The sequence below is a fragment of the Galeopterus variegatus genome, unplaced genomic scaffold (assembly GCF_000696425.1).
Source record: "Galeopterus variegatus unplaced genomic scaffold, G_variegatus-3.0.2 Scaffold266, whole genome shotgun sequence".
Taxonomy (NCBI): domain Eukaryota; kingdom Metazoa; phylum Chordata; class Mammalia; order Dermoptera; family Cynocephalidae; genus Galeopterus; species Galeopterus variegatus.
Window position 1 is genome coordinate 682,428 of NW_007726377.1, and position 14,113 is coordinate 696,540.

A 14,113-nucleotide genomic window follows, 5' to 3' on the forward strand; every position below is an offset into this window, starting at 1 on the left:
TGTAGGAATAGAGTTTGGGGCTCCCTTTCCTGTCCTGGTGCCTTTTCTATAGATATATTCTATAGAGAGCCATACTCTCATCTTAAAATGGGAGGAGGTTGCTGAAGTCCAAAGCTGCACTGTCTAGTATGATACCACTAGACACACAGACTGTTTATCTCATGAGATGTGGTCAGTGTAAAATGATAATATAGGGTTAAATACAAAATATTATTAAAATTACCTATTCTTACTTTTTAATGAACTTTCTAGAACATTTAAAATTATGCATGGAGTTCACGTCATATTTTCATTGGACAGCAAGAGCCACACTAGAGGATCAAGACCTCTTCTGGCCCTGATGCTCAGTAACTATTTCTGATTCCCTTCAAGAGACCTTTGGCCACAGAGAGCCCTGTACATAGAGGGCCATGGAAAAGCCAGGGTGGAGAGCCTCAGGCCTTAAGGGGCTTTTAGGAATGCCAAGTACATCCCTTTTAATGGGGATAACACTTCAGTCCATGGAGGCAGAAGTCGTGGCCTGAATCTGCAGGCAGCATTGTGATTTTTAGCATTTAGGGTGGGAGCAACAGAGCCAATGAATAACTCCAGAAGAGTCTTTGGGTGAAAGTTTAGCGGTGCCCCAGTGGAATCTGTATGGGCACAGCTGTACATGACAGGAGGGTTGTCCCAGAGTGGGACCCCTCCCGACAAGCAGTGATTTCATAGTCTCCCAGATGTGCGGAAGCCACAGGGCACGGGAAGGCAGCCGTGCATCTCAGGTTCATGCCAAACCCACTTTCAGCAAGATCATTTCCTTTGGCCTGAGGGCTCTTCATTGTCCCTCTCCTGGCTGCCCCTCCTCCCCTCGGCCTCTGCTGCTCTCTGTGAGCTGAACCTTCTGGGATGCGCCTTGGCTCAGAGCCAGCATCTTCTTGGAGAGGCCTCCTGCCCTGGCTCCCTGCCAAGCCTTGGGGCTTCGGAGAGATTTTTCTGGGGAGGTGCTGGGCTCATCCCACTGTCAGAGGGCAGAGGGGCCTCGGCCAGCCCATTCACCTCAGAGGAGCCCTGGATATGGGTCCAGTCCTGCCTCCAGCCCCGTTCCCCTCTCCGAAACTCCAGTTTCCTGCCCTGGAAACTCTAGACTGGGTTAAAGGGCCTTCCAGCTCTAGTAAGCCTTGAGTTTTTTAAAAGAAGGCTTCTCACATGAGCCTGGGAGGTGAGGACAGGGCGGCCAGGAAATCATAATGAGTCATGATGATGGTGACAGGAACCATTTACTGAGCACTTATGCTGTGCCAGGTTCTGCGCTAACACTTTGTGTACTGTATCTCCTTTGAGGCCTGTCTCTTGGGGCAGAAGAAAGAGTGGTAAATGTAATCTAGGATCTGCCCTTTTCTAAGCCAAATGCCATTTGGGTGATTGCATGGGGTATATTTTAAAAGCTACAGCCGTTGGGTAGGGGGGATTCTCAGTCCCCAGTGGGTCCTTGTCTCCCAAGGAATTGGCCTGGGCTTTGGGAAGCAGCATGAGTTCCTTTGGGTTGCAGGATGCCTTCTGCAGCATCTCCTGTTTTGGGCTGGCAATACACCTGGAGAATTCAGATGGGAGGACTCCTCGCCTGGCCCATGGGAGCCTTGGCAAGGTGTTGGAGGGGTGAGAAGCATCCCACCCAGTCCTGACTTGTCTCTTAATTGTCAGTGTGATCCATAGCCTTGCTGTGCCTCAGTCTGTAAAATAAGGGGGTTGGCCCAAGTCTACCAGCCTGCCCACAGTGCCAAGGCATTGTGGCTACTCTGGTAGGTTGGATCTTTGCTTTCTGCAATGTCATGTCCCCCTCAGGTAGCACCCACAGTCCTCTGAAGGAGGGAAGGGGGCACATATCCCCTGTCCTGTCTTGTCTCGTCCTTAAGCAGAGAATGTCAAGCCTCTCTCCTGTCTGACTAGTTTGATCACACAGCCCCAGATGTCTCCCTAAGTTAGAAGAGATGGTGAATGCCATCTCTGAGGGTAGCATTTCCTTGGTGAGTGCTGGGAAGAGGGGGGTAAAAAGAGGGAGGTGTCAAGTTTACAGTCACCCCTTCCCTTTGGGCCTGCAGCTTCCTTCACCCTGTTTCTAGTTCACTTTTCTCTCTTCTGTTGTTGGATTGCAGGTTCCAGGATCACTGTGGAGAGAGGCAGAGGTAGTTTGGTTTAGTGGGCATTGGGGTGGGAGGGTCCATCTGACCTAGTTCAGAGTGCACAGGCACACAACTTCCCTTCTCTGTCTTAGCCAGTTTTCTCATCTGTGAAATTGTGGATAATAATACTTACCTTGTGGCATTCAAGAAATACCAGTTTGTGTCCCTCATCTCTCTGGTGTGTCGCACATCTGTCATGAGTGAAGGCCATAAGTGAGCAAGAGACTGGGCTCAGCTGTCAGTAACTCTACAATAAGTCATGGCATTTGCTGACCATCCACAAGCTCTGTGATGCAGGGAGAACCCCTGACCTGCTCCCCAACCTCTAGGAGCAGAGAAACTAGCTATATCCAACCTAAGGAGGCACACATTCAAGGGGTAGATTCTTTGACTCAGGCCATGGGAGTTAAGAGGAATTCATTTGGGGTGGAGCCATCAGAGAAGGCTCACTACCCCCAAACACACCTAATAGGCTGTTGAGAGGGCAGGACAGGACATCCCTGCCAGGGGAAGAACTCCCTGACCAGAGGTTCAGAGATGGGGATAGAGGGGCAGGGAGGAGTCCCGCTCGACTGGGCCTGAGGTTTGGGTCCGGTCAGATGGTGAAGCTGAAAATGACAGGGGTGGGGAGCAGGCTAAGGGAACTGGCCTGGTCATCATGTGCAAGATGCATGGGTGTGGGCAAGTGCCAGGCCCCGTGCTGCTCAGGCCAGCCCGAGCTGAGCAGCCACACCTACCCTGTGCCCTTCACCTCTTACAGTACTCAGCCTGTACTTTAGCAGCTCCAGGGCTATGCCATGGAGCCATTTCTCAGTTTGCAAGGGAACTGTGAAGCTCAGGAATTGGAATTCTTCCCATGCCACAGTGCATTTTTTCTACCACATTCATTTATTCATTCAGCATTTTTTGACCACTCTTTACGTGTCAGGCTCTGGGCAAGGCCTTGAGGATACAGAGAAGGAAACCACAGTCCCTGCCCCAGCACTTTTGCTTGTGTGATATGAAATTTTGTATAGCCATCCAGAACAGTAAGGCCAGGCTGAGGGGAGGGGGGTGCTGGAGTAGCAGCCACTGGGGGTATGACAGTATCATCACTTTGTGGCTTCTTGGTTTCCCTGCCCCCCCTCCATGCCCCAAGAGGCTGGGAGAACAGGGTAAGAGGCCATTTTATGCTTTGCCCATGGTGACCTTAAGCTATCATCTAAGATACAGAACCGTGACATCTCAGTTTCCCTCTCTTCATTCAAAAAACAACTTTGATCTTAAGCATCAGAATAGTAGTAACCTCTTGAGATTTACGTGTGAGATTAGTAGGAAACATTTAAATGCCATCAAATAGTAAATTGCATCTGGATGAACTCATGTACAGAAGATTTCTCCTCAGAAGAAATCAGGTGTTATTTGGAGCAACAAGACTAGAGTTCTGTCCTGGTTCTACTTAGGCTGGATCCTGAGTGCAGTTCTTGGCAGGTGAGCCTGCGTATAAGTTAGCAATGGTGGGCACCCAGCTGCCTTCCCACATAGCCAGAGTTTTGAAGGGTCATCTGTGTAACTCCTGGGTTGGGGCTGAGCCCAGCAATTGAATTCACCAGCCCTAAATCCCAGACTGAAGGCTCTGTCCTTCTCTTACTTGCCGTCCAGGAGCAGGAAGGGCAAATAGGTTTCATTTTATTATTACTACTTTGGTGGCATTGTTACTGACGTTCATGTGTCTGTGTTAGAAGGATAAAACTCGTAGAAATTACATAGCATTAGTCAAGGATGTAGGAGGGCTGTGCCACTTCTGGCTTCATGGAAGGTAGTTCCATGTCTTTGAATGGAGCCCCAGGTCCTTGGGCACTAGAAGACTCAGGAAGCATCTTCCCGTCAGCTTCCATATGGGCTAGCTGGCTGCTGCTGGTGAGCAAGATGAGCACTCATGGAGTAGTCTTCCCTCCACGGACAGGTGAGAAGCAGGCAGTGAGGTACAGAGCAGTGCTGACCCTACTGCCTCCGCTAAGAAACCTCAGAGAGATTGGTGAGGGTGATTTTTCAGGAGGATGCAGTGAGCTCTGAGTTCTGCAACAGTGAGCAACGGGACGAATGAATGTCTAGATGCTGGCCTTCCCTACACTGGGCAGCCCTGGCTCCCTTCTGGCTTCCCTTGCTTGGATCTCCTGGAGGTGGGTTACTGCATAAATAGCACATGCACAGACGTTGGCCTTGGATTTAAATACGGGAGCCAGTTGACAACACGTGCTTTTGTCACAAGGCTGCCTGAGAGATGCTTTTTCCAGGGCAGGGTGTGTGCACAGACTGCTGTGCTGGAGAAGCCCAGTGCACAGCTGTCCTGTTTCCCACTCTGTTCTCCCTCTCATGTTCCTTCTGTCCCTTCCAGGACACGCTCCAGAGTCAGAAGACAGAGAAAAGAGAAGCAAGAGCCCCGAGGCCAAAAGTCCAAAGGCGGGTCCCAGTCCACTGGTCACAGGCCACGTGTGTGCATTTACAGTTCTTGCCAGCAGCTGCTCCACCCTCTCTGTGTGATGTATTTATGTGGCTGTAGGTGGATTGTCCCAGGTAGAATCGGGTCTTGGTTACTATTATTTTTTTTTTCCTTTGGGAAGAAAATAACCCAGTTTGGAGAGGACATCAAAAAGGGAAAATGCCCCCCGTTGTTCTTGGAAACACCTGCCTATTAAGTTGACCCATATGAAATTTCTTTTTGTTGATCAAGAACAGTCAGATATTAGTAATTTCATATGGCTCAACCTAAATACATTTCCATTTTCTGGGACAGTGGAGAGGGATCCCCAGAAACACATTTTAAAGAGTCTCTGAGATTTTAACCATTTGTGTTGCTCTTCATCCTGTGATATCCTTCTCAGAATTATTTTCACAGCAGGAAGAAATCACTCCAACCTGTGGATTGTACTGCAAGGAAAAACTACCCCAGCAAGACTCCACTTTGCCCCAACCTCAGGACATTGTCTCAAAATCCAGGACAATTAAGATGACATTTGAGCACCATTTCATTCATTATTTTTTAAAAAATAAATCACCAAACAGTTTGGCCAATCCTAAGGGCTGAGACTAGTTCCGAACTTTTCTGTCTCAGGAGGCATTTGCTTCCATCTGGATGCCCCAAATGATATTTTACTTTACCTCCTGTGTAGCCAGCAGTGGTCCTGGGAGACAGAGTGGGGAGGAGGTTGTTCAGAGAGCTGGCTCACAGCCTCTCCATAACCTTTCAGCCACCCTGGTGCTGGGCGGCCAGCGGTGTGGGCTTTTGACTGAATGCAGTCGCCATCCTGCATTCATTACACCATTGTCAGTGTGCGTGTCTGGGGCTGCCTCTGGGTGTGTGTGTTTCTTTTTGTGTCTGCGTGTCAGTGTCAGGCTGTGTGTGTCTGTTTATGTCAGCCTGTCTAGGCGCACTCAGTGCAACAAGGAGCTGGGGAGGGGGGCGGGGAGTATTGGTTAGAGTTGGTTAGAGGGAGGGCATTTCAAAGCCCCAGCTCTCCCTCTCAGGGACCTCAGGAGATTTATATATATATCCATACACACACACACACACACACACACATGTATGTACTTATATATATAGGATTTTTTTTCATGCTGCTCATTGTATGGGGCTACATGGGAGTGGCTAACCAGGTGTGTGAGCAGCCGCCAGGCCGGGTGAGCCCCATCTGCCATGAGCTCACAGACTAGACTGGCCGCCGTCCGTGGGGAGCCTGTCCCTTTGCAGCTCACCGTCTCCTCTCTAATTTATTAGCTGGGAAGGAAGAGAAAATGAAACGTTGCCTGAAGACAATGGCTGAGACAGCAGGTCCCATCCCACAAAGCCTCCAGCACCTCTCCCCACAGCCCTTCTCCTCTTCTGCAGTTGGGGTCTGCACGTTACACTGCTAAGCCTGAAGTAAGAAACAAAAAAATCTAAACCATCCTATAAACAATATGCCTGGCCTTGGACATGCAGAGGGAGCTATAGACTGGTGAAGGTGGGAGAGGGCAGCAAGACGGTTTGAGCAGTTTGCATCTGCTGGGCCAGTGGACACAAGGTCCTTAAGCTACTCTTGAGCCCCCCACCTCAGAGTCCCAGGACTTCTTCCCAGCTCTCGGCCAGGCAGGGGGAGGAGAAAAGGACCAAAGGCAGCTGCAGGGGCTGTGTTAGTAAACACTTTCCTGGTTTCCATTTTCTTCACACCCCCCACTCCCCGATGCCCTGTTACACACTGCCACCCCCCAGCATCCCCTTTTCTGTGGCCTGCACAATGAGCTTATTGTCCGGGGTGTGATTTGAATAAGGGATCGGCGGGCCTGTTCCCAGCATTGTCCAAGGGGCTGGGAAAAACCCCAGCACAGGCAGGAGGACCAGACCAGACAGAGACAGATGCCTAAATTAGCAACAGAGCTTTGTGCACGTCCCCTGGACAAGGGCTCGCCTTGTTTGCATGGACTCGAGGGTGTGGAGCTGGCCGGCTGCTCGCATGTCTCCCCATGTTAATTAGTTTTGCATGCATGTCTGAGAAGGTGCCAGGGGAGATGTGTTTGCCTTTCTCCGGGAGGAAGCCCTGTTTGTGGCCGGCCAGTGGACTGGGGTCTGTGGAGCTGAGTGGGGCTGGGCCTACCTGGGGAGCCAGGCTGTGAGCCTGGGTGAGGAATCTCAGGTCCCCCATCCTGTTGTTCTGTCTCTGACCTTTGGGGAGCCTGGCTTTGCTCCCTGCGCCCCCTCCACATCTGAAAGTTGGTCAGCTCTGACTACAGGGAACTCACTGGCTTCCACCCAGACCAGGCCAGTGCCTGTCCATCTGGCAGTCTGTCTCTCACGACACAGGGCCCCTCGGGACCGGGCAGCAGAAGCGGCCAGTCTGGGCTCTTCTCCGTTCCTGAGCCAGATGGCCAGTCTGCTTATCGCATTACGGCCTCCCCTGGCCCTAGACCCCTGCCGCCCATAGTTGGGCCAGGATCTTGTTTGAGATATGATGGAAAAGCCCTCTTTAGGTCCTTGAAGAGGCCTGGCCCTGAAAGGAAAGGGGTCTGATAGACAGGACATGAGAGGCATGTCCTTGCCCCTGGTTTGCTGTGTGACCTCGGGCTGGCCAAGTCCTCTGCCCTGAATCTCAGCTCTCTCATTGGCAAGATGAGTGAATTGAACTTCAGGAATCTCTTGGTTCCCTTCTTTTTTTTTTAAAGATGACCGGTAAGGGGATCTTAACCCTTGACTTGGTGTTGTCAGCACCACGCTCACCCAGTGAGCTAACCGGCCATCCCTATATGGGATCCGAACCCATGGCCTTGGTGTTATCAGCACCGCACTCTGCTGAGTGAGCCACGGGCCGGCCCCTCTTGGTTCCCTTCTAGCTTAGGAAGTCCGTGATGGTGATAACGATCAATCCTGATCATTTCAAATCTGTGTTGATTTAGCTCTCTCTGATTTAACACAATGACAGGAATGGGACCAATGAATTCTGGCTGGGGATAAAGGGGGCTGTTGCAGGAAGGATTTCATGCCTGTTGATATGCAAGTGTGGGGCTGTGTTTTTAGAGCAGGAGGAGCAGAAGCAGGCAGAACCTGTCTTTTCAGGTCCTCACAGAAGCCTCCTCCCCAGCTTGAGCCCTTCTCCTCCCACCCTACCCTGCAGTGGTGGGAAGCAGGCCCTGGCCAAGCAGAAAGGAGTTTGGCAGGGGCGGCAAAGGAGAAGCTAGAGGGAGAGCAGCTGTTGGCCAGGGCCCTATGTCCTGGTCGCCCCCTGCAGGCCCTAGGGTGGGGGACAGGACTGAGAAGGGGCTGGATGCCTGTTGAGCTGGGCCTCCAGACAGCTTCCTGGGTCATGCCTTCAGAGTGTCCACCTCTCCACAGCCCCTCACAATAATCATGGGAGGTGGGGGGGGGGGTAGGTTTAGAGGTCTCAGGATTTGGTGGCCAGGGTATCTGGCTTTGAAGCCCTTCTCTGGCCTTTCCCCTGGGGGGGGGGGGGGGGGTAGGTTTAGAGGTCTCAGGATTTGGTGGCCAGGGTATCTGGCTTTGAAGCCCTTCTCTGGCCTTTCCCCTGCTCAGCCCCACTGGCCCTGCCTTCTCATTGCACACAGCTCATGGGTTAATTGAAAGCCCAGACCTGGGACTACTCACAGTCCAAAAGGTCCTGTGCCAGAACTTCCAGTTCCTTCCTGCTGGGTCTTTATCACAGATAAACTAAGTCCTTCACATTTTCTGCAGTCCTGGTAACCCTGTGCAGACAGAAGGGAATTTCATTTACTGTGTTTGTGTTTTAAATGAGTTGGGCTGCTTTTGGATCGGGAAATGCTGGGGTCTTAGGGAAAAGCTTTGAATGCCCAGATTCTCTCTCTTTTCCCTTCTTTGCCAGCCTCCCCTCCTCTGGGGCTCCCTCCCACTCTCTCCAGAGGTATTGTGGAGTATACCTTGCTCTAGAGCTGGGCAGCTGGCCAGACGGACCCTCAGGGAGCCTCTGGGATTAACCCCAGGTGGCCACACAGGGGAGGCCCTGGGCCTTCCCTCCAGCACCACCTTCCTCCCCTTATATCACTGCTTCAGTCTGCTTCCCAATGCGCTCGCTCCTTCCATCTTGGCTGCCTTTTCCCTTCTTTTCCTACCTCTTGCCCTATCTCCCTGGTTGCTCCTTACTCAAGCTTGGTATCTAGAGGTGAAGTCCAAAGCTCAATGAAGAAAAGAGTGTACGAGTGTCGAGGTTAGAGCTTCATGGCAGGATTGGAATGTGGTGAGAGGTGCCCACAGTAGGGGTGGGGGACAAGAATCATGGCAGGCAAGGTCTTGGGACAGTGGCCCACTGCCTGCCGGGCCCCTCCCGACTCCTCCCTCCCACGTTTTAGCCGCCTCAGCTGTAGCTCTGAGCTCCTTAATCTGGTGATCATTGTGGTGCTGGAGGGCGGGCTGGCAGAGGCTTTAGAAGGTGACAGGGGATCTTGGGAGTCGCACTCTGCTAATGGAGCATCACGTAAAGCCAGGGAATCACATTCCAAGCGCGGTTCCCCCTCCCAAGGCAGTGGCCTGGCTAGGCTGGGCCCAGCACGGTGGTGCCCAGTGGAGGGCTGGGGCACAGGCCCCGCACTCAGTCAGGCGTCACCTTGCTCTTTGTTCCTCAGGAGGAAAGTTCCCAAGATTAAGGCTTTCCAGCCTTTTCTGCATGGCTGTATTTTGTTTGGTAGCTACCCCCACCCTTACCCTAGCGCCCAAATCCTGTCTACCAATGCAGTTAGAAGGAGCCTCTGTAAGTTGCAGGTATTTATTTCCCTGGTCAGCCAGGAAAATGTTGCCAGGGTGGCTGGTCGGGGGTGAGGATTTATCCTACAGCTAGCTAAGCAAGTATGCTGGGTAGTATGCCTCCCTGCTTGGACTGAGCAGCCCTGAAAGAACCCAGAGAGTTAGGAAATTGAGGCAGGGATGCTGAACGCAAGCCCAAGTGGTTCTGAGGCATCTGGCCCAGCAGGATGGGGGCAGCCCAGGCCTGGGACCTTGGCTGTAGATGAGGGACAGAGGAGGAGATGCTGAGGGCAGAGGCCCTGCTTGGGGCTCTGCTTCTGCCATTACTGTGCAAGTAGACCCCTGAATTTCTCAGGGCCTCTGAACCCTCATCTGTAAAATGGGAATAATAATTGCTACTTATGCAGTTACTGTGAGGACTGTTAGGCACATGGGAAACACTAGATGGAGTCAATTTCCTTCTTCCTTTCCCTAGGTATGGGGCAGATATGAAGGCGTTGAACTTCTCAAGGTCATTTAAGATAGCTGTGATTTGGGGGGTGGGGACAGTGGTGATATTCAGAATATTTAAACACTAGTACAGCCCACACACTGACCAGTTAGATTGACAGCTGGCCCAAACCATCAGCTGGAGGAGGAGGGCAGAGCTGGACTCAGATAAGTTTATTTGTCTTTGTGCCTTTCTGCTTCATCATGTGTCTGTTCATCACCAAGCTCACAGATGTCCCTTAAGAGCAGTTCCTGACTAGGTCACAGGATGCAAGATCCTGGGATCTCTCTTGCATTCTGAGCAGGTCAGATCTGCCTAGCATGTGGCACCCTGCCTGGCCTGGCAGAGGACCCAGCAGTGGAGGGCAGTGAGCTGAGGTCCTTTCCAGCTCCAGACCCATGCTTGCTGCAGACCTGCCACTAGGCTTTGTGGGGACAAGCTTCTCTTAGGGGCCCTTGCCATCCTCATGTCCCCTGGAGCTGCCCCTCCTTCCTTCCTGTTCTTCTCAAAAGAATTGTGGGCCAGGATTAGGTGGCCTGTCCATGCTCTGATCCACCTCCTCATGCCTCTCTTTCTTCATCAGCCAGGGCAGGGCCATCAGCAAGTCCACAGTGTCTTGCTGTAGAGGATGGGACTGTGGTGTTGGGGTGGTGGGGAGCCATCTTCTGACAATTGAGGAAAGCGTCAGGCCTCAAGGCAGCATCTGCCCCAGCCCCAGGCTTCCCACCTCTGGACACATGGTGCACTTCACCAATAGGCTTCTTTTACCTGGCCTTTCTCTTTGCCTTGTTAGGTAATCTCTGCCTTTGAGGTCCCAAGGTGGCCTGGTAAAGTCACAAGGGCAGAGGAAGACACAACCACACCTACGGTTGCGGGAAGTGAGAGACTTGGACTCCAGCCCACCTTCCTACTGAGCAGTCTTAGGTAAACCACCTCCCTTCTGGACATGGAAAAGGGGCATTGGATAAGATAGTGTCTGAGGTCCCTTTTAGCCCCTACATTTTATAATCTGGAAGTTCTTCCTGCCTTTTCTACTCTGTTACCTGCACACAGCCCCGTGGCTCACAGGAAACCCAGCCAGTTTTGTTCCCTTTGAGCTGCCCAGGGATGCACCTTCACCGAGAGGCTGCAAGATAATAACCCAGCTCACTGTTGGAAAGATACATGGGGCTCGGAAGTGATCTGCCCTGGAGCAAAACTTGGGTCAGAGAGCATGAGTCTTAGCTAGGCATGCTCCCAGCCTCTGATCTGGATTCCTTCACCTTTTCTTCTAGTTTTATTTGCTCTGAACAATATTTGACCTGGTGGCTCTGTTTGCTGAGGTGGCCCTCAGGGTGGGTTTGTAGTGTTCTCCTTGGGACTTGCCTCATTCCACCTCCCTGGGCCATTCCACCTCCCTGGGCCATCCCACCTCCTTTAGATTCAAAAGCTCCAAGACCTGAGAAGTAATCCATGGGGGAAATAACACTGCTTGGCACCTGGCCCTTCTTTCCAGTACCCCCAGCCAGGTAGCTCTGCCACTGGTACAGCTGAGACAAGTGGGGCCATGGAGTCAGGTGTACGTGGGCTCAGATTTTTGTATGACTGGTGTGATCTTGGGCCAGCCCCTTAACCTCTCAGAGACTCTGTTTCCTTATTTCTTGTTTTGTTTTTGGCAGCTGTTTGGTGCAGGGATAGAACCCTTGACTTTGGTGTTATCAGCTCTAACCAACTGAGCTAATGAACTAACCCCCTTATTTCTTTCTTTTTTTTTTTTTTTTTCTTTTTGTCTTTTTTCGTGACCGGCAACAGATCGCAACCCTCGGTGTTGCGCCCGCACCTCGCTCAGCCAGTGAGCGGCCGGTCTGTATGTGGGATCAGAACCCTCGGCGGGATCGCCGCCACACTCCCAAGTGGCGCACTGTAGCAGTGCGCCACCGGGCCGGCCCTAACCCCCTTATTTCTAAAATGAGGGTAACCACACCTTTCTCATAAAGTTGCAGTGAGGCACAGAAATAATACAGGTAAAGTACCTTGAAATGACACAGTTGTCCTCTCTTACCTCCTATCCCAGTTGGAGCGGCTCCAAATGCCACAGACATAAACCCTTGACTTTCCTGACCCCTTGCCTTTGAGGTGCCTTCCTGGAGAGGTTCTGAGACAACCTTGGATGAGCTCCTACCCCCAGCCCGCCGCCCCTCCTTCCCCAGGGAGCAGAAATACCTAGTTTCAGCCCTAATAATACCTGAATGAGATTTATAGGACACCTTCCTCCCCAGAGTGCAAAGCTTCTCACATATTATTTCTCTTACCTCTAGACTGTCCTGTGAAGTGAAGTGTGATGGGACAGCCTCTTTTCAGCTGTTATGAAAATGGAGACAGAGGAATTGAGGCCCTTGCCAAGGTTACAGAATTGGAATACGGAGCCAAGCTGCCCCACGACATGTGAGATCATCAGAAAGAGGAAAAGCCAAGCAGGAAGAGAGGACAGTAGCCATTGTCCTGAGGCCGAAGCAGTAGGAGCCAGGATGGAGGACAAGGGCCCAGGCAATCCTGCCCATCTCAGATTTGGCAGGGGACCTGGGGAAATGTGCCCCAACCCATCCCTTTGGCCTGTTAGCCTGGCATCTCCTCCTTCACCATCTCTGCCCTTGTCACAAATTTTCGGGCCCGTCCTGAGTCTGAGGTGCTATATGGAACACTCTGGGTAGGCCTCTGGTAAATGGGAGCTCTTCACCATCCGTATTTCCCCCAAAGGACCAAGGGCAGCATGCAGGGAAGTTGCCAGAGCAAGGGACTCCAGCCTTCTAGGAGTTAACGACTCTCTTCCCCAGCTGTCCTCCCCTTGGTGCTCTTCTTCCTCCCTCCTCCTGTCACAGCAGGCAGGGCCTGGACCCAGGAGCCATGCTGCTGTGCTGTTGCCAGGGGAGCTGGGAGGCAGATCTGAGCTATGCAGGGAAAAGGCCCAGGCTGTCAAAGTGTCTGAGATGAACCGTCGCCATCCCTGTGCAGCTGGGCTCAGACGTGTCTCCGCTCTTGTTCTGTGCCTGAGAATGGCGAAGCCCAGTGAGGTTCAAGGGCAAACTCTCTATTCATTAGTCAGGGGTTCTTGACGTCTAATCTCTCCCAGGGATGGGTTCCCCTCCCCCCACAACTTCTCTCCCTCCTGTGACACATTCCTGGGTGCCTTTCGTGAGTACTGTACACCCTCTTACTGCCAACCCTCTCTCCAAAGGCCCCTGAATAAACTCCCCCCAAGGAGAGCAGGCAGGGCAGAGACAATGACTGCAGGAAATCATTCAGGCAGAACCCCATCCATGCTCCACTCCCAGTGCCCTAGTGGGCCCCGCTCCCTTTTGACTCAGGGCACCCTTGGGACACCAGCCTGCACTGGCCTGGACAGGAGGAAACTACTGAGCACTGTCCTAAGGACAACAGGCTAGTCCAATACCATTCTCAGTGGGCTCTTTGGGTGCCTCTATGGCTTATATCACACTGGCTGGCTATTCTTGTGCTTTTCTGTACCATCAGGTATCTATTTTAAGACACTCTCAAACGCTGTTGGTTAGGGAGTGTAAACTGTACAATGTTTTCTGAAATGTGGCAATATCAAAATGTAAAAGGCACATATACTTGGTCACAAATTGCACTACCCTGTGGGTATATTTGTAAAAGTTCCTAAAGAAGTATGTATGAGATGTTCATTGGAGTATTTCTTGTTAAGAGTGTAAAGAAATGGAAGCTGTAGTCCATACTGTGGAATACTATGCAGCAGTAAAAATCAATCTGGTAGATCTCTCTATGTGAGGCTGGTCAGTGTATATTATTGGGTGATAGAATAAATTGCAGAACAGGCAATAGAGTATGATCTTATTTGTGTATATTTAAAAGTCAGCCATAAGGGGCCAGCCCGTGGCTCACTCGGTAGAGTGTGGTGCTGATAACACCAAGGCCCCGGGTTCGGATCCCATATAGGGATGGCCGGTTTGCTCAATGGCTGAGCGTGGTGCTGACAACACCAAGCCAAGGGTTGAGATCCCCTTACCGGTCATCTTTAAAAAAAAAAAAAAAAGTCAGCCATAAGTATGCTTATATATGGGTAGTTTCTGGAAAGCTAACTCTGAGGCATTGGGATGGAGGGATACATTCTTCTGTACCATTATCTTTCCATGCTCATGAAATACTTTGATGGAAAAATGTAAAGAGGCTATTTAATATAATAAGCTTAACTTCTATCAACCAATTTGAGGGAGGAGGCCC

General features: G+C 51.5%; 1 long non-coding RNA gene across 2 annotated transcripts; it reads left to right on the top strand.

The window, feature by feature from the left end:
* The first annotated feature begins 5,706 nt into the window (after positions 1-5,706).
* Positions 5,707-13,711, top strand: LOC103585697. Of its 2 annotated transcripts, XR_550095.1 has the most exons (3): positions 5,707-6,060; positions 10,668-10,798; positions 12,172-13,711. It is a non-coding gene; the product is annotated as an uncharacterized LOC103585697 (long non-coding RNA). The 2 variants fall into 2 exon arrangements; XR_550094.1 differs by lacking the exon at positions 5,707-6,060 and having other exon boundaries at positions 9,847-10,798.
* The last annotated feature ends 402 nt before the right edge of the window (positions 13,712-14,113 follow it).